Below are 15,966 nucleotides of genomic sequence, written 5' to 3'. Positions count from 1 at the left end.
TTTCTCCTCCTTTCCCTCCCTTCTCCTTCTCTCTACCCTTTCTCTCTTACTCTCTCCCTTTTCTCTCTCCTCCATCTCCTCCCTCACTCTCATGCTCCTCCACTCCCTTCCCCTCCATCTCTTAACTCACACCTTCTCTCTCCCTCCCCTCTTTCCCCTCTTATATCACCCACTTTCTCCCCTCTTTCACCCTCCCCTTTCTCTACCACTCTCTTCCCCTTCTCTCTCCCTCTCTCTCTCTCTTCCCCTCTCTCTCCCTCTCTCCTTCCCTCCTTCACCCCCTATCTTCTCTCACTCACCCTCCTCCACTCCCTTCCCCCTCTCTCTACTTTCTCTCTCTTTCTCTCCCTCGCTGCCTTCTCTCTCCCCTTTCTCTCTCTCCCCCTCTCTCTAGCTCCTCTCTTCTGTCTCTCACCACTCTCTCTCCCCTCTGTCTCTTCCCCTCTCTATCTGATTTATCATCAATTATTGTAAAAGACTGAAGTTGTGAAACAATCAGGCTTTTATTAACTAAAGACATCAACCTCATTGATTGATCAAAGCAAAGAGAAAGGGAAACATGCAAGGGGCTATGGGTAGGATCAGTCTCGTGAGCCGTGTCCAGCTGGCAGCAGCCAATCGTGGCACAACAGTGGTTTAGCACATTCTTTTTGAGAAGAGTCCTGCGGGGTAAGAAAAAAGAGAAGATGAAACAACTATGCATATATACATTTTACAGGTTAAGTCTATCAGGAGGTCTGCGGCGAACAACGTGGCAATGGTTGGGGATGTTCAGCTGCAAGCTCCAGGACCCCTAAAATTGAAGTGGGAGTGGTTGTCTCTTGGAAGTCAATGGTGGTCGGGGAGACCCCTGATAGATCAAGGTGCCAGTTCGAGACTGTGTCTTCGCGTCCATCAGGGAAAGCAATGTAGGCATACTGGGGGTTCGCGTGGAGAAGGAGGACCATGTTGACCAGTGGGTCAGTCTTAGATTGCCTGACTTGCTTTTGTAGCAGGACAGGTCCTGGGGACATAAGCCAGGTAGGCAGCAGAGTCCCTGATGCAGACTTCCTAGGGAAAACAAAAGCTGTTTGTGAGGAGTGTTGTTGGTGGCCGTACATAAATGTGATCAGACGAAGTGAGGTGCATCTGGGAGGACTTATTGGGAGACAGGGAGATAACATGACCTCAATACCATACTGTGGCATTCTCCCTTTCTACTTGCCCGTTACCTCTTGGATTATACCTGGTGGTCCTGCTCGTGGTGATACACCTGGACAGTAGGTACTGCCGTAACTCATCACTCATATATGATGTACCACAGTCACTGTGGATGAGGCCAAGGTACCCAAAGAGAGTGAAGTTATTCTAGACGCCCTTGATAACTCTGGCCATGGTCATATCTGAGCAAGGTATGGCAAAGGGGAAAAGGGAATATTCATTGATGATGGTAAACATTCTGGTTGGAGGAGGGGAGGGGTCCCTTGAAATCAATGCTGAGGTGCTCAAAGGGGCGGGTAGCCTTGATCAGATGCACTTTGTCCGGCCGGTAGAACTGGGGTTGGCATTCAGCACAGACCTGACAGTTTTTAGTCATTGTCCGGACTGAGTGTGGTAAATTCTGAAATTTGATGAAATAGAAAAACTGAGTAACTCCAGGGTGCCAACGGTTATTGTGGAGAGCCTGCAGTCTGTCCATTTGAATACTAGCACAAGTTCCTCGGGAAAGAGCGTCCTAGGGCTCATTAAGTTTTCTGGGCCGGTAGAGAATGTCATAATTGTAAGTGGACAGTTCGATTCTCCACCTGAGGATCTTATCATTCCGATTTTGCCCTTTTGCTTATTATTAAACATGAATTTGACCACTCACTGATCTGTGAGAAGGGTGAACCATTTTCCTGCGAGATAGTGCCTCTAGTGGCATACTGCCTCCTCAATGGCCTGGGTCTCCTTCTCGATGGAGGATTGGCGAATTTCAGGGCCTTGGAGGGGTCATGAGAAAAAGGCAACTGGTCTGCCCAGTTGATTGAGTATGGCAGACAAGGCAAAGTCAGATTCATCACTCTCCACTTGGAAAGGTGTGGACTCGACTATGGCATGCATGTTTGCCTTGGCGATGTCATCTTTGATATTGTTGAAGGCAGCTTGGGCTTCTGCTGACAGGGGAAACATGGTAGCTTTGACCAATGGGCGAATCTTGTCCACATATAACCATATAACCATTTACGGAGCGGAAACAGGCCCACGTTGGCCTGTCGAGTCCGCACCGGTTCACTGATTTTGTGCGCCCTCTTCAGGCATTGGGCCCGGTAGATCTTCATTCAATAACGAGGGACGAATTCAATGTAGGTGGAATCAGTCGTAGAAATATTTGTGAAACGTGCAGGTCAATACTTCATAGCTACTCTTCGAAAATTGAATATTCTGGTCCTTCCCCCATTTCACTCGCCACCTGGCCCCCCCAACCCTGACATACCTCCAGAAGTCTGCATCCTCTTATGATAGATTTGGTTCTTTGGCTTGGCTTCGCGGACGGTTGGGAACCATTGAGCATAGTATGAGAATAACCTGAGGCATCTCATCAGATCTTTGAGGGTATGTGGGAGGGGTAGCTCCATCAGTGGACACATGTGGTTAGGCTCGGGGCCAATGGCACCATTCTCAACTATGCAGCCAAGTATGGCTAGCTGTGCTATCCTGAACACATACTTAACCTCATTATAAGTAAGGTTCATGCATTTTGCTGCCCGGAGGAACTTGCGGAGGTTCGCATCATGATCTTGCAGGTCATGGCTGCAGATAGTAACGTCATCTAGGTATGGAAAAGTGGCCTGCAAATTGTAGTGGTCTACCATCTGGTCATCTCCTGCTGGTAGACGGAGTCCCCATTTGTGACACTGAAAGGGACCCAGAGGAAGTGGTAGAAGTGGCCATCCACCTCGAACGCCATATACTGGCGGTCCTCTGGGCGGATCAGGTGTTGGTGATACGCCGACTTCAGATCAATCGTAGAGAATACCCGATATTTTGCAATCTGGTTCACACAAGTAGACTCTTGCCCCTGAGAGCAGGGGAGGTTGAAACAAGAGGACACAAGTTGAGGGAAAGGGGGCAAAAGTTTAGGGGAAACATTAGAGGATGCTTCTTCACTCAGAGAGTGGTGGCTGAATAGAATAATCTTCTGGAAGAAATAGTTGAGGCAGAATCAATTCTATCATCTAAGAGGAGACTGGATTTATACATGGATAGGAGGGGGTTGGAGGGTTATAGGCAGAGAATAGGCAGGGAGATCTAGAGGAATTGTTTGAGTGAACTGGCGTGGACTTGAAGGGCCAAGATGGCCTGTTTCCATGCCATAAACTGTTATATGGTTATATGGTTACCTTAGATATGTGGAATCCGGCACTGTCTGTAAGGAGTTCCTATGTTCTCCCTAAATCTGTGTGGGTTTTCACGGGGTGATCCATTTTCCTCCCACCCTTCAAAGAAAAAGTATTGGGGTTGAAGGCCAATTGGGTACAATTGGATGGGCCTGTTACCGTGCTGCATGTCTAAGGTTTAAAAATTGTAAAACCCACCTGCCCTGATGTCGGGTCTTGGCACCAAACATCAACCATATCTCTGGATCAACCCACTTGAGTCATCCCAGCTAGTTTTATATGGCAAAATTCGGTATTGAGTTCAAAAGACTGCTGCTTCTCAAACTTGTGTTGGGTCTCAGTATTACAGTGCATGAGGACCACAGATAGATAGGTCAGAGCATGGGTAGGTTGGCAATTTAATGTGCCAGCAATGAGAAGCTTAGAGCTGCCCCCACAGATTGAAGACAGGTCCTCCACAAAGTGACCACCTAAGTTTGTTCCCTCACTGGGGTGGGACTGCATTGTGAACACCCAACATGGTACACTAGATGAGGAGAAATGTACATGAATCACTCTTTCACCTTGTATGGGTGCCTGGAGAGTGAGACGAGAGAGACACGAGAAGAAAGTTGCTACATGTGGATCGGAAGAACACAGAAAATTTACAAGGATACAAGGGACTTGAAAACCTGAGTTATAGAGAAAGGTGAAATAGGTTAGGACTTTATTCCCTGGAGTATCAGAGAATGACAGGCGATTTGATAGAGGCATTTAAAATTGCAAGGGGTACGGAAAGGGTAAATGCAAGCAGGCTTTTCCCACTAAGGTTAGGTGAGACAATAAGTAGAGAACATGGGTTAATAGTGAAAGGCAACATTGGGGGTGGGGGGGGACTTCTTCATGCAAAGAATGGTGAGAGTATGGAACAAGCTACCAGTGGAAGTGGTGGATGTGGGTTCAATTTTACCATTTAAGAGAAGATTGGATAGGTAGATGGATGGATGCAGTAAGGTCCGTGTGTAGGGACTAGGTGGAATAAATAATTCAGCATTGTCTAGATAGACCAAAGGGCTGTATCTGTTCTATGTTTCTAAGTCATTGGTGTGAATTAAAGAGTCCAGCAGGGATTCTCAAAGGGAGCAGACCTTTTACAATGCTAAAAGAGAAAGAGAAATGAATATGTAGTTGTTGGTGGAACCTGCTTGAAATTTTTGGAAATGAGGAAAGATAAACCATTGACTGTGGAGGATGGTGGGATGCAGGATGAGAATCAGAGGATCTCTGTTCTTGCTCTGTCCAGAGGATGAGAGGCGAGAACAGAGGTAGGGGAAAGAGGTGAGATGCAGTTGTCTCAGAAGCATGTTAGAGTGGAAAGCATGTCAAAAGAAGAAATAATTTCAGAGGTATCTGTGTGGAAAGTCTTTTCATTGGAGTAAATAAAAGATGGAGGAACTGAGAGAATGTAGTGGAGTCCATGCAGGAGGGAGATTGTGAGGAAGTATAATTCATCAGGGTGCAGGAGTGCATGGGCTTGTAATGGATATTTGTCACTAGCCTTTTCCTGGAGATGGAGAGAGTATGAAAGTATTAATGATGGGTCATGTGAAGATGTAAATAAAGATGTTTTGGAGTTCTCTGGTTCAATGTGGTTACATGAAGCAGCACAAATGCAGCTATTGGATTCAGATTTCAGATATATTGTCGATTTCCTGCAGGCGAGGCAGAATTGCCACTTATTGGCAGTGCAAAAAATAACTGTACACAAAGTACATGAAAATAAATTAAAACATGTAAGTAAATTAACTGGGCAGTACAGGGAGGAAAAAAATCAATAAAGTACAAAAGAGTCCTTAAATGAGTCCCTGATTGAGTTTGTTGTTGAGGGGTCTGATGGTGGAGGGGTAGCAGCTGTTCCTGAACCTGGCGGTGTGAATCTTGTGGCACCTGTACCTCACCTATAGAAACATAGAAAATAGGTGTAGGAGTAGGCCATTTGGCCCTTCAAGGCTACACTGCCATTCATTATGATCATAGCTGATCAGTAGTCGGTTCCTGCCTTCTCCCCATACCCCCTAATCTAACCTAACTTAAGAGCCAAATCTAACCTACACTTAAACATTGATAGGAAACCGGCCTCAACTACTTCCTGTGGCAAAGAATTCCACACATTTATCACTCTCTGAGAGAAGAAATTTTTCCTCATCTCAGTCCTAAAAATAATTCCCCATTATCCTTAAATTATGACCCCTGGTTCTGGTTTTTCCTAGCATTGGAAACAACTTTCCTGCGTCTAGTCTGTCTAAACCCTTAAGAATTTTATGTTTCTATAAGATCCCCCCTCAATCTTCTAAATTCCAGAGAATACAAGCCTAGTCTATCCGACCTTTCTTCATATGCGAGTCCCTCCATCCCCGGTATCAGCCTAGTGAATCTTCTCTGCGCCCCCTCCAAGGCAAGGATATCCTTCCTCAGATAAGGTGACTAAAACTGCACGCAGTACTCCAGGTGTGGTCTCACTAAGGCCCTGTACAGCTGCAGCAGGATCTCCATACTCCTGTACTCAAATCCTCTCACTATGAATGCCAACAGACCATTCGCCCTCCTCACCGCCTGCTGCACCTGCATGCCCACTTTCAATGACTGATGCACAGCAACACCCAAGTCTCGCTGCATCTCCCCTTTTCCTAAACAGATACCATTTAAATAATAATCCTTTTTCCTGTTTTTACCTCCAAAGTGGATAACCTCGAATTTATCCACATTATACTGCATCTGCCACATCCTGGCCCACTCGCCTAACTTGTCCAAATCACCCTGCACTCTCCTAACATCCTCCACACAGCTAACCCTGCCATCCAACTTCGTATACTCTGCAAATTTTGAGATACTGCTATCTATTCCCACATCTAAGTCATTGATATACATCGTAAACAACTGCGGCCCCAGCACTGAGCCCTGCGGTACTCCACTAGTCACTGGCTGCCATTCTGAAAAGAACCCATTTATTCCTACTCTTTGCTTCCTGTCCCTCAACCAATTCTCTATCCACCTTAATACCAGTCCTCCTATACCATGCTCTTTATGTTTATACACTAGTCTTTTGAGCGGAACCTTATCAAACGCCTTACTAAAGTCCAGATATACCACATCCACTGGTTCTCCCCTATCCACTCTACTGGTTACATCCTCAAAAAACTCTATTAGATTCGTCAGACATGATTTCCCTTTCACAAAACCATGCTGACTTTGTGCGATGAAATCACTACTTTCCAAATGTACTGCAATTGCATCTTTAATAACCGATTCTAGCACCTTCCCTACTACTGATGTCAGGCTAGCTGGTCTGTAGTTTCCCGATTTTTCTCTCCCTCCCTTCTTAAAGAGTGAGGTTACGTTAGCCACCCTCCAATCCTTAGGAACTAATCCAGTATCCAAAGAGGTTTGAAACATTATCACCAACGTATCCACTATTTCCTGGGCTACTTCCTTCAGCACTCTCGGATGCAGACTATCCGGCCCCGGGGATTTATCCGCCTTTAATCCCTGCAACTTAACTAATAAAACCTCGACTTACAATTGTTTCCTTTAGGCCCTCCATCACAATAGATCCCCGATCCTCAATAATTTCCTGTAGATTAGTTATGTCTTTCTTGGTGAAGACAGAACTAAAATAGTCATTCATACAGACTGCCATACCCTTGTTCTCCATGATCAACTCACCTGTTTCTGTCCGCAACGGACCCACATTTGTCTTAACTAACCTCTTTCTCTTAATGTATCTATAAAAGCTTTTACAGTCATTTTTTATGTTCCCTGCCAGCTTCCTCTCATAATCCCTTTTACCTTTCCTTGATCCTTTTGTCCTCCTCTGCAGAACTCTGAATTTCTCCCAATCATCAGGGATATTATTCTTTTTGGCTAATTTGTAAGCTCCTTCTTTGGATTTGACACTCTCTCGGATCTCCCTTGTTAGCCACAGATGCGCTACCCTCCTCAATTTATTCTTTGTACAAACTGGGATGTACATTTTCTGCACTTGCTCCAAGCTATCCTTAAACGATTGCCATTGCATTTCTACCGTTAGTCCTTTAAGTACCATTTGCCAATCTATTTTAGCAAATTCACATTTCATACCATCAAAGTTACCCCTCTTCAAGTTCAAAACCTTTGTATCCGTATCAACTCTGTCACATTCCATCCTAATGAAGAATTCCACCATATTGTGGTCATTCTTGCCCAAGGGGTTCCTCACAACAAGATTGCTAATTAACCCTTCTCCATTACTCAATACCCAGTCTGGAATGGCTCGTTCCCTTGTCGGTTCCTCAACATGCTGATTTGGAAAACAATCCCGCATACATTCTAAGAAATCCTCTTCAAACTTACCCTTACCAATTTGGTTCACCCAATCTACATGTAGATTAAAATCACCCATTACAGCTGCCATCCCTTTGTTGCATGCATTACCAATTTACTTCATGACTCCTTCACTAACCTCACTGTCACTGTTAGATGGCCTGCCCCTTGGTGTTTCACAGCTCTACCCATATGGATTCCACAACCTCTACACTGATGTCCTTCCTTTCTATGGCATTCACCTCTTCCCTAACCAACAAGGCTACTCCACCTCCTTTTCCATTCTGTCTAACCCTTCTGAATGTCGAGTAACCCTGAATGTTGAGCTCCCAGTCACGTTCCCCCTGAAGCCACGTCTCTGCATTCCCTGTAGATGTTCTCAATGGTGGGGAGGGTTTTGCCTGTGATATCCTGGGCTGTGTTCAATACCTTTTGCAGGGCTTTATGCTCATGGGTATTGGTGTTCCCATACCAGACCATGATCCAACCAGACACCACACTTTCCACTGTTGAAATTTGCCATGGTTTCCTATGTCATACCAAACCTCCACAAACCCCTGAGGAAGTAGAGGCATGCTTTCTTCATGATGCCATTAGTGTGCTGGGTCCAGGAAAGATCCTCTAAAATAGTGACTCCCAAGAACTTAAATTTGCTCACCATCTCTGCCTCTGATCGCCCACTGATCACTGGGTCATATACCTTTGTTTGTTTCCTTCCTGAAGTCAACAATCAGCTCCTTGGTTTTGGTGACATTGAGTGCAAAGTTGTTGTTGGTAGACCATTTGGCCAAGTTTTCCATCTCCCTCCTGCATGCTTACTTGTCGCCCCTTTTTATACAACCCACTACTGTGGTGTTATCAGCGAATTTGTGGTTGGTGTTGTTGTTGTACCGAGCCACACAGTCATAGGTGTATAGCAATTAAAGCAGGGGACTAAGAATGCAGCCCCCTCCGGTGTTCCAGTGCTGATGGAGATTGTGGAAGAGATGTTTTTACTAATCCTCTTTGATTGTTGTCTGGGGGTGAGGAAACCCAGGATCCAATTACATAGTGTTGAGTTCCAAAAATTTGATGTTAATTGACCCCCCTTCTTGCTTGGAAATGGAATTGAATTTTTTGAAAAAAGCATCAACATTTTTTTTTCTAAATTAACAAACAATCCAATAATGAGGCATAGGTTGAGAATATGGGCACAATTTAGACATTTTTTTTGGAAGCCATAGTTTTTCTCTGACCAGTCCTATTATAATTAATCATGTTTTTTTAATCTTCTTTGTCAGATGCAGGTTTTTAGGGGATAGTGTAGAATGGGGATTTAAAAATTTTAAAATCTTTTTATTCGAGATCATTTTGCTTCTTTCAAACAATTGAGGGCAAATTTTAAATTACCCAATAGCCTTTTTTTTTCAGATATCTACAGTCAGGTATTTTGTTCAGTCCAAGCTCTTTGATTTTCTACAGACTTCTGAAACAAGCATTCTTGATTTATTTTTTGTTTCAGTTTTCTCACAGAGGATCAATATCAATTGTTTATAGTAATTTGATGGATTTGAGAATAGTTACACTAGTTAAGATCAAGAGTGATTGAGAGCATGATTTGGATTTGTTACTTCTAGATGAGGATGGGGTACTGTTCTAAATTTGATTAATAAATCCTCCTTCTCTGCACAATATTGTTTGTTGCAATTCATAATCACGCATAGAGCAAATATTTCAAAATTTAAACTATCTTGCTTTTATTCTGATCGATTCATTATGTGATAAATGTAAAATATTTAGTCTTCATTGATGCACATGTTTTGGACTTTCTCTAGTTTAGAAAATTTTTGGAAAAATTACTTTCAAACTTAATTTTTAAAAAAATTAAGGTTAAATTAGTGTCGTACCCCTTAATCACTCTATTTGGTTTTTCTCATAAAGAGGAAATATCACTGACTTCATCACAGAAGCGAATTTTAGCTTGTACCTCATTGATGGCTCGATGGGCAATTCTGATAAAATGGAAAGACAGCACTCCACCTATTCATACTCAATAGTTACAAGAGGTCATGTCCTTCCTAAGTTTCAAAAAAAATCAGATATAACACTAAAGATGTAAAGGTGAATTTTTACAAGACGTTTGGCCCATTCATGAACTATTGCCATTATTTAATGAATTAGGGTGTTTGGATGCTGTCTGAGAGACATTTCCTACGTATATTAGATGTGCAAGTTAAAGGGAGAGGTTTGATTAATATGTTGGAGGGGGGAGTGGTTCTTTTCTGTTTTTCTTTTGAAATGTTTTGAAAAATTTCATGGCTTTAATTTAAAATAAGGATTTAACACAACTTAACCAACTGTAACTTCAATTGAATTTTTCAAAATCTCGATTTCTCTCTCTCAAATTCTTTTTGTTTTCCCCTGAGCTCTAAGTTTTTCTAACTCTACGTCCAACTGCATCTACCTTTCATACCTTTCAGCTTCCTCTGATCTAAGTTTTTCCATATCTCTCTCTCTCTCTCTCTCTCTCTCTCTCTCTCTCTTTCTCTCTCTCTTCCCCTCTCCCTCTAATCCAATAGTTCTCAACCTTTTTCTTTCCACTCACATACCACTTTAAGTAATCCCTATGCCATAGCTGTTCTGTGATTAATAAAGGATTGCTTAAGGTGATATGTGGATGGAAAGAAAAAGTTTGAAAACCACTGTTTTAATCATCCCTAATTGACTCATTATGTGCACAGTTTCATAACTCCAAAGGAAATGGGCCAATGACAATTTTTCTCAAGCAAAATATTCCAGTAACAATTGGGTCTAGAACAGTGGTTTTCAACCTTCCATTCTCACTCACATACCACCTTAAGTAATCCCTTACTAATCACAGAGCACTGATGGCATAGGGATTACTTAAAGCCACATTGTGAGTAAAGACGCCTGTTTAAAAGATGTTTAAAAGAGCTTTATAATTATTTCTGAACTGAGAATTTAAGACCTTCAAGCAAGACTAAAACGATGCTGAACTTGTGAAGATGGACTTTTCAGAGTGGGACTTTAAATATACCCACAAACGCATACATTTACATTTGTTGATGGTGGGGTTAAATTTAGATTTAAGTAAGTTTATGTGAGTGGAAAGAATAAGGTTGAGATCCACTGCTCTAATCTAAATTTTTCCATCTCTGTTTCATCCTCTAATCTGTTTTTCCATCTCTCTCCCTCTAATCTGTTTTTCTCTCTCTAACTCATACTTTTTTCAATTTTATATTTTTCTAACTCCATCCTTGTCAGCTGTAACTGCTGTTCAAGAGATCTCTCAAAACATTATTTTAACTCTTTCTCTTCAAAAATACCATTTTACATAGTAGTCAGGAATAATTTTCTGAATCACTTTCTTTTACATTCTTACCTCCATAAGTTTCAACTCGTTAGCAATAAGCAATAACTCCTCCTTTCTTGCCTTTTTCGTATCTGAAAAGTTTTGTGATTCCAAAATCTTTTTAATATCCATTTGGACAATTTCACTTGGTCCACACATAAGTTTTGTACTTTTTACAGAATCTGACCAAGTTTGGAAAGTTTCACTTGACCTATACTCAATTTTGGGTTGAAGACATTCTCATAAGCAAATTCTGCAGAATCTTACCAAGTCTCCACTTTTAAATCTACACAGATTGGCGATGCCAAATATTTATCAAACCCCATTGCTGTTGTTTATCCAGACACACAATAAGCCTTTTAATTAGCTTTCAAAAAGATTTCTAACCAAACAAATCAAATCTTTATCGATCAAATAAGCTCTCATTAAGCTCAAATCTTTGGTTTTTATCCCAGGATCTCTTGCATGAGTAAGCTTAGACAAGCCCCAGATATGTTCTGAACTAACAACCCTTTTAAATTTTGTTTGGAACTAAAGGGAGTTTGCTAATATTAACACAGGAACAGCAATGGAAAATTCACTAGACAATGGTAAATTCAAAATGATAGTTTTTTTAATTAAACTCTTAACAACATAACATTTCTTACTTATCTCTAAACTTACTTAAATCTAAATTTAACCCCCTTATGTGCAAATGTAAATGTGTGTGTGTGTGTGTGTGTGTGTGTGTGTGTGTGTGTGTGTGTGTGTGTGTGTGTGTGTGTGTGTGTGTGTGTATTTGAAGTCCCACTCTGAAAAGTCAATCTTCAATAGTTGAGCATCATTTTAGTCTTGCTTGAAGCTCTTAAATTCTCAGTTCAGAAATAATTGTAAAGCTCTTTTAAACATCATATCTTCAGGCCTCTTTACTCACAATGTAGCTATTTTCTTCCACGATGAATTCACAAACCCAAATAGGGTTAAATGAAGTGGTTTTCCAATTCCACGATGAATTCACAAACCCAAATAAGGGTTAAAAAATGTGGTTATCTTCTTCCATGATGCAGTCGCATACCAGACAAGGGATAAAAGAAGTGGCCTTACATAAATAGACCCAATGGAAATATGTCCTCTTTTCCAAAGAGACAGCCACTGATTCTGTGTTCCTATTTTCCCAGGAGTAATGCACAACAGTCACAGGGTTTTAACTACTGTCATCTCCAAACTGAACTCAATTCTTTGTCTCTCATTTCGATAATATATTTCTGTCATTTCTCATGTCACATGGTATGTGACATGAATTATCTCTTTGAAGTTCACAAGATCTTTTGACACAAATGTGCTAAAAGCATTTAAGTCCACATGTCTCTGAGAAGTCTGCTTTCCTCTGAAATAAAAATGGCCAGGTGTTTATACAGATGCTTCTGAAATATCACCTATTGTTTCTAATATCTTCTTGACTCTAACTTCAATCAGCATCCATTTTCATCTCAAACTGACTTCTGTTTTCTATCTCAAAGAGCCATGTGTTGTCTTTGTGCCCCTGTAACCACCAAAACTAGCTTACTAAGAATACATCTCCTGAGACATTTATATATGAGAACTATAGTTTAACATTAAATTAAAGAGTAACATAAATTAGTTACAGGATTCTCTCTCCTGAAGAAAACCCGCATGTCATCTTCAGAAACGCACAGGAGACGATCATCAGGAAACATGGGGATGCGCTGTGGTGGCTCTTCCTTGTTTGTGTGGTCGAATCGGCCGGCGAACACATTGAGTTCATCTGGGAGTGAAGCTTTGCTGTCAACTATTGCACCAGATTTGATTTTGCAGGTTATGTAATTTAGGCCCTTGTTGCTTCCATTTTCATTTGGCAACTCCACTTCACATGGGAGATGGCTTTCCCAAGGTCAAACCTGCTCCTCCCACAAGAATCTGGATCTCCTGACTTAAAAGTTCATGATCTGGCTCTCACCAGGTTCCAGATTTCTTTGTTTGTCCAGGGCTTCTGGTTGTGGGAAAACCCTGAACAATGTGATGGGGACACATAGGTCCACAGCTATTTTGATAAAGTCTGTGACTTTATTGAGAAGATGAGTTGAGGAAGTGGGCTTGCGTAGGCTTGAAGGAAAGGACCTGCCAACAAAGTGTTCTGTATAAAGAGAGCGGGAAAGTCATTGCAAATCTTGGCGCTCTTTTGTGTCTCAAGACAAAAGCAACAACTTTGATCTGGAGAAAATGAGAGGAGCTGAAAAATAATTTGGTCAATATGAGAACAAGTTCAGCCAGGCGGATGAATGTGTTGTGACAGGCTCAGAGGACACCAAAACCCAGCATCAATTGAAATTCACCAAGACAAATGGTTACTTAAACAAAAGTTACTTTTAATTTTCTTTAAACATGAAAACAGGATCAAACTTTAACTTATTACTATTAATTTAACTTAACCTCCTACTAATTCTCAGCGCACGTGTATGTAAAATGTATGTAAGTTCAGAAAAGTTATTTGATTTCACAGTCCAATTTTACTTCTCACAACTCCAAGTTCATTGGTATCAGGAAATTCTTATACTGTGCACAGAATTCAACATTTATGAATTTCATCAGGCTTTGGTGCTTGAAAGGTAAATGGTTCTGGCTCAGGAAGGTTCTTGTCAATTTTCAAAGAGAGATTTGTTGCTCGTTGGACACAAACTGATTCCTTCCAATCAGCCACTTCAGTGTCTTGCCAAACCCTATCATGGTTTTTTAGATGCTAACCCCTTTAGGTCACCACAGAGTTCCTTTTCTGTTTCCTTAATCTCAGGTGAAACATAATACAGCCAGCCATCTCCTCTTGTATGGACCATAAGGGCTTTGAACAGCCTAAACTAAGAACTCACAATCCATCCTCAAGATGGGGTTTTCAAACAAGCTTGCCAGCATTCTCTCTCTCTCTCTCTCTCTCTCTTTCTCACACACACAGAGAAAACCTCATGACCCTCTTGGAACAGCAAACTGCATTCAGACAGACTGCAGCACCAGACCCAATCTTCCGAGTCCATTCATCTGTTGCTTTTCAAAACAATAATCCATTTCTCCACCACATGTCCAATTAATACCTACTTGTGAAGTCTCAATAGACATTCATCAAAGATTTTGCAAAGGCACTCGGAGCCTGGACTGTTTGACTTGAGCAGAGCTCTGGCATTTTAAATGAGATCTGTGTGGTGAAGTGTTTGTATCTTTTTGTGACCTAACTAAAAAAAACCCACAATTTATCTCCTTCAAAACCTATCTATATACAATATAAAATATAACATAACCTGTCACAGTGTTGTTGGAGGTGAAGTGGTTGGGCCTCTGCTCAAAGAAATGAAGGACCCTCCGCCAATTCCAATGTGTGATACAAGTGCAGAGCAATTGTCCATCTTTGGTTAAGCTGAGCCAGTAGGGACCAGGGAATTTGAGATTTTCAAATTTTTAAAAGACATTAGGGATGAACATGGGGAATTATGAGATTAGAGAGAAAACATAGAGCATACAGCAACAGCGCAGGCCCTTTGGCCCTTGGTGTTGTGCCGATCTACATATTCCTATTGAAAAAAAAACCAAACCTCATAACCCTCTATTTTTATTTCATCCTTGTGCCTGTCTAAGAATCTCTTAAATATCTCTAATGTTTCAGCTTCCACCACAACTCCTGGCAAGGCATTCTAGGCACCCACAACTCTGTGTAACAAATTACCCCTGATGTCTCCCCTAAACCTTGTACAGAAGTTCTCTATTCCTGCCCTGGGAAAGAGTGCTGGCTGCCCACTTCATTTATGCCTCTCAGAATCTTGTAGATTCTTTGAATCTTGCTGCAATCTTTAAGTCATCTCTCAACCTTTTCCACTGCAAAGAAAAAAGTCCTAGCTTTGCTAACCTTGCCTCATTTCCAATCCGGGCAACATCCTGATAAATCTCCTCTGCACCTTCACATCCTTCCCATAATTAGGTAACTAGAATGGAAGATAATACACTAAGTGTGATCTCACCAGAGTTGCAACATGACCTCTTGACTATTGAACAAAATCCCCCCATCTAAAGATGGGAAGAAATAGGTTTGGAGGGTCAGGAGCAGGCGGAATCTATGGATAATGCTGCTCATGGATTTTGGGCAAGAAGACAAATTGAGTTGTGTTGCTTTGGGAAGGCTGGAGGCTGCTGAGAGACCCTCCAGAGGAAATGAAGTCATTGTCCAACTGAGAGTCTGGATTATGTAGAAGTCTTGTTACAATAATTACATGTAAAGCTGAGTAAATAGGTTAGTACAGGTCTGACTGCAGATGCCTAATAACAAATTTGGCTGCTGGTTCGCTTTCCTGATTTGAGTCTCTGACCACCCCTTATGCTTCCTTGGAATGAGGTCAGACAATGCAAGAGGCCATGCGGTCAAGTAAAGATAATTCTCAGATTTACCACAGCCAACAAAGCGCTTTTGAGTAATTGTCAGTGGGTTTATAAGGATTCTGCTTTCTGTATAAAGAGAGTGGGGAATAAAAGTCCATGTACATCTTGGCGCTCATGTGTGGGATAAAAATACTGACCATCTACTTGCCCTGCAAAATAGCAACTGGAATGTGAGTGGGTTGAAGTAAATTTTTTTGTGACATTGCATGTTTATTGACCAAATGTGTGTCTCATTATCTCTCTCTAATATTTAGTCTGAAGGACATTTCTCAAGAAAAAAATAATTAAATTTCCCTCGACTTCCTCAGAAAAAGATGTTTTGTTTTCAAGATGAGAAATCCTGATGGAAACTCATTTATTTTCTATTTCACAAACCCCCAACTTAGCATGGAGAACCTCCAGACCAGATTTAGTGAGCTTCTGGCAAGGCTGATCTTCCTCCTCCCCAACCCAACAATGTATTTTAACTCAAAATAACTTTCCTAATTTCATCAATGTGGA

General features: G+C 41.5%; 1 long non-coding RNA gene across 1 annotated transcript in view; it reads right to left on the bottom strand.

Moving 5' to 3' along the window:
- Positions 1 to 501: 501 nt before the first annotated feature.
- The window catches only part of LOC138762811 (uncharacterized), a 56,677-nt gene continuing 41,212 nt past the window's right edge, over positions 502 to 15,966 (bottom strand). Inside the window, exon 3 of the long non-coding RNA XR_011357165.1 lies at positions 502 to 662. This is a non-coding gene — a long non-coding RNA (uncharacterized lncRNA). The remainder of the gene's footprint in view (positions 663 to 15,966) is intronic.

Source organism: Narcine bancroftii, chromosome 5 (genome assembly GCF_036971445.1).
Source record: "Narcine bancroftii isolate sNarBan1 chromosome 5, sNarBan1.hap1, whole genome shotgun sequence".
Lineage (NCBI taxonomy): Eukaryota > Metazoa > Chordata > Chondrichthyes > Torpediniformes > Narcinidae > Narcine > Narcine bancroftii.
Note: the sequence above shows the minus strand (reverse complement) of the source record. Positions and strands in the feature narration are given on the sequence as shown.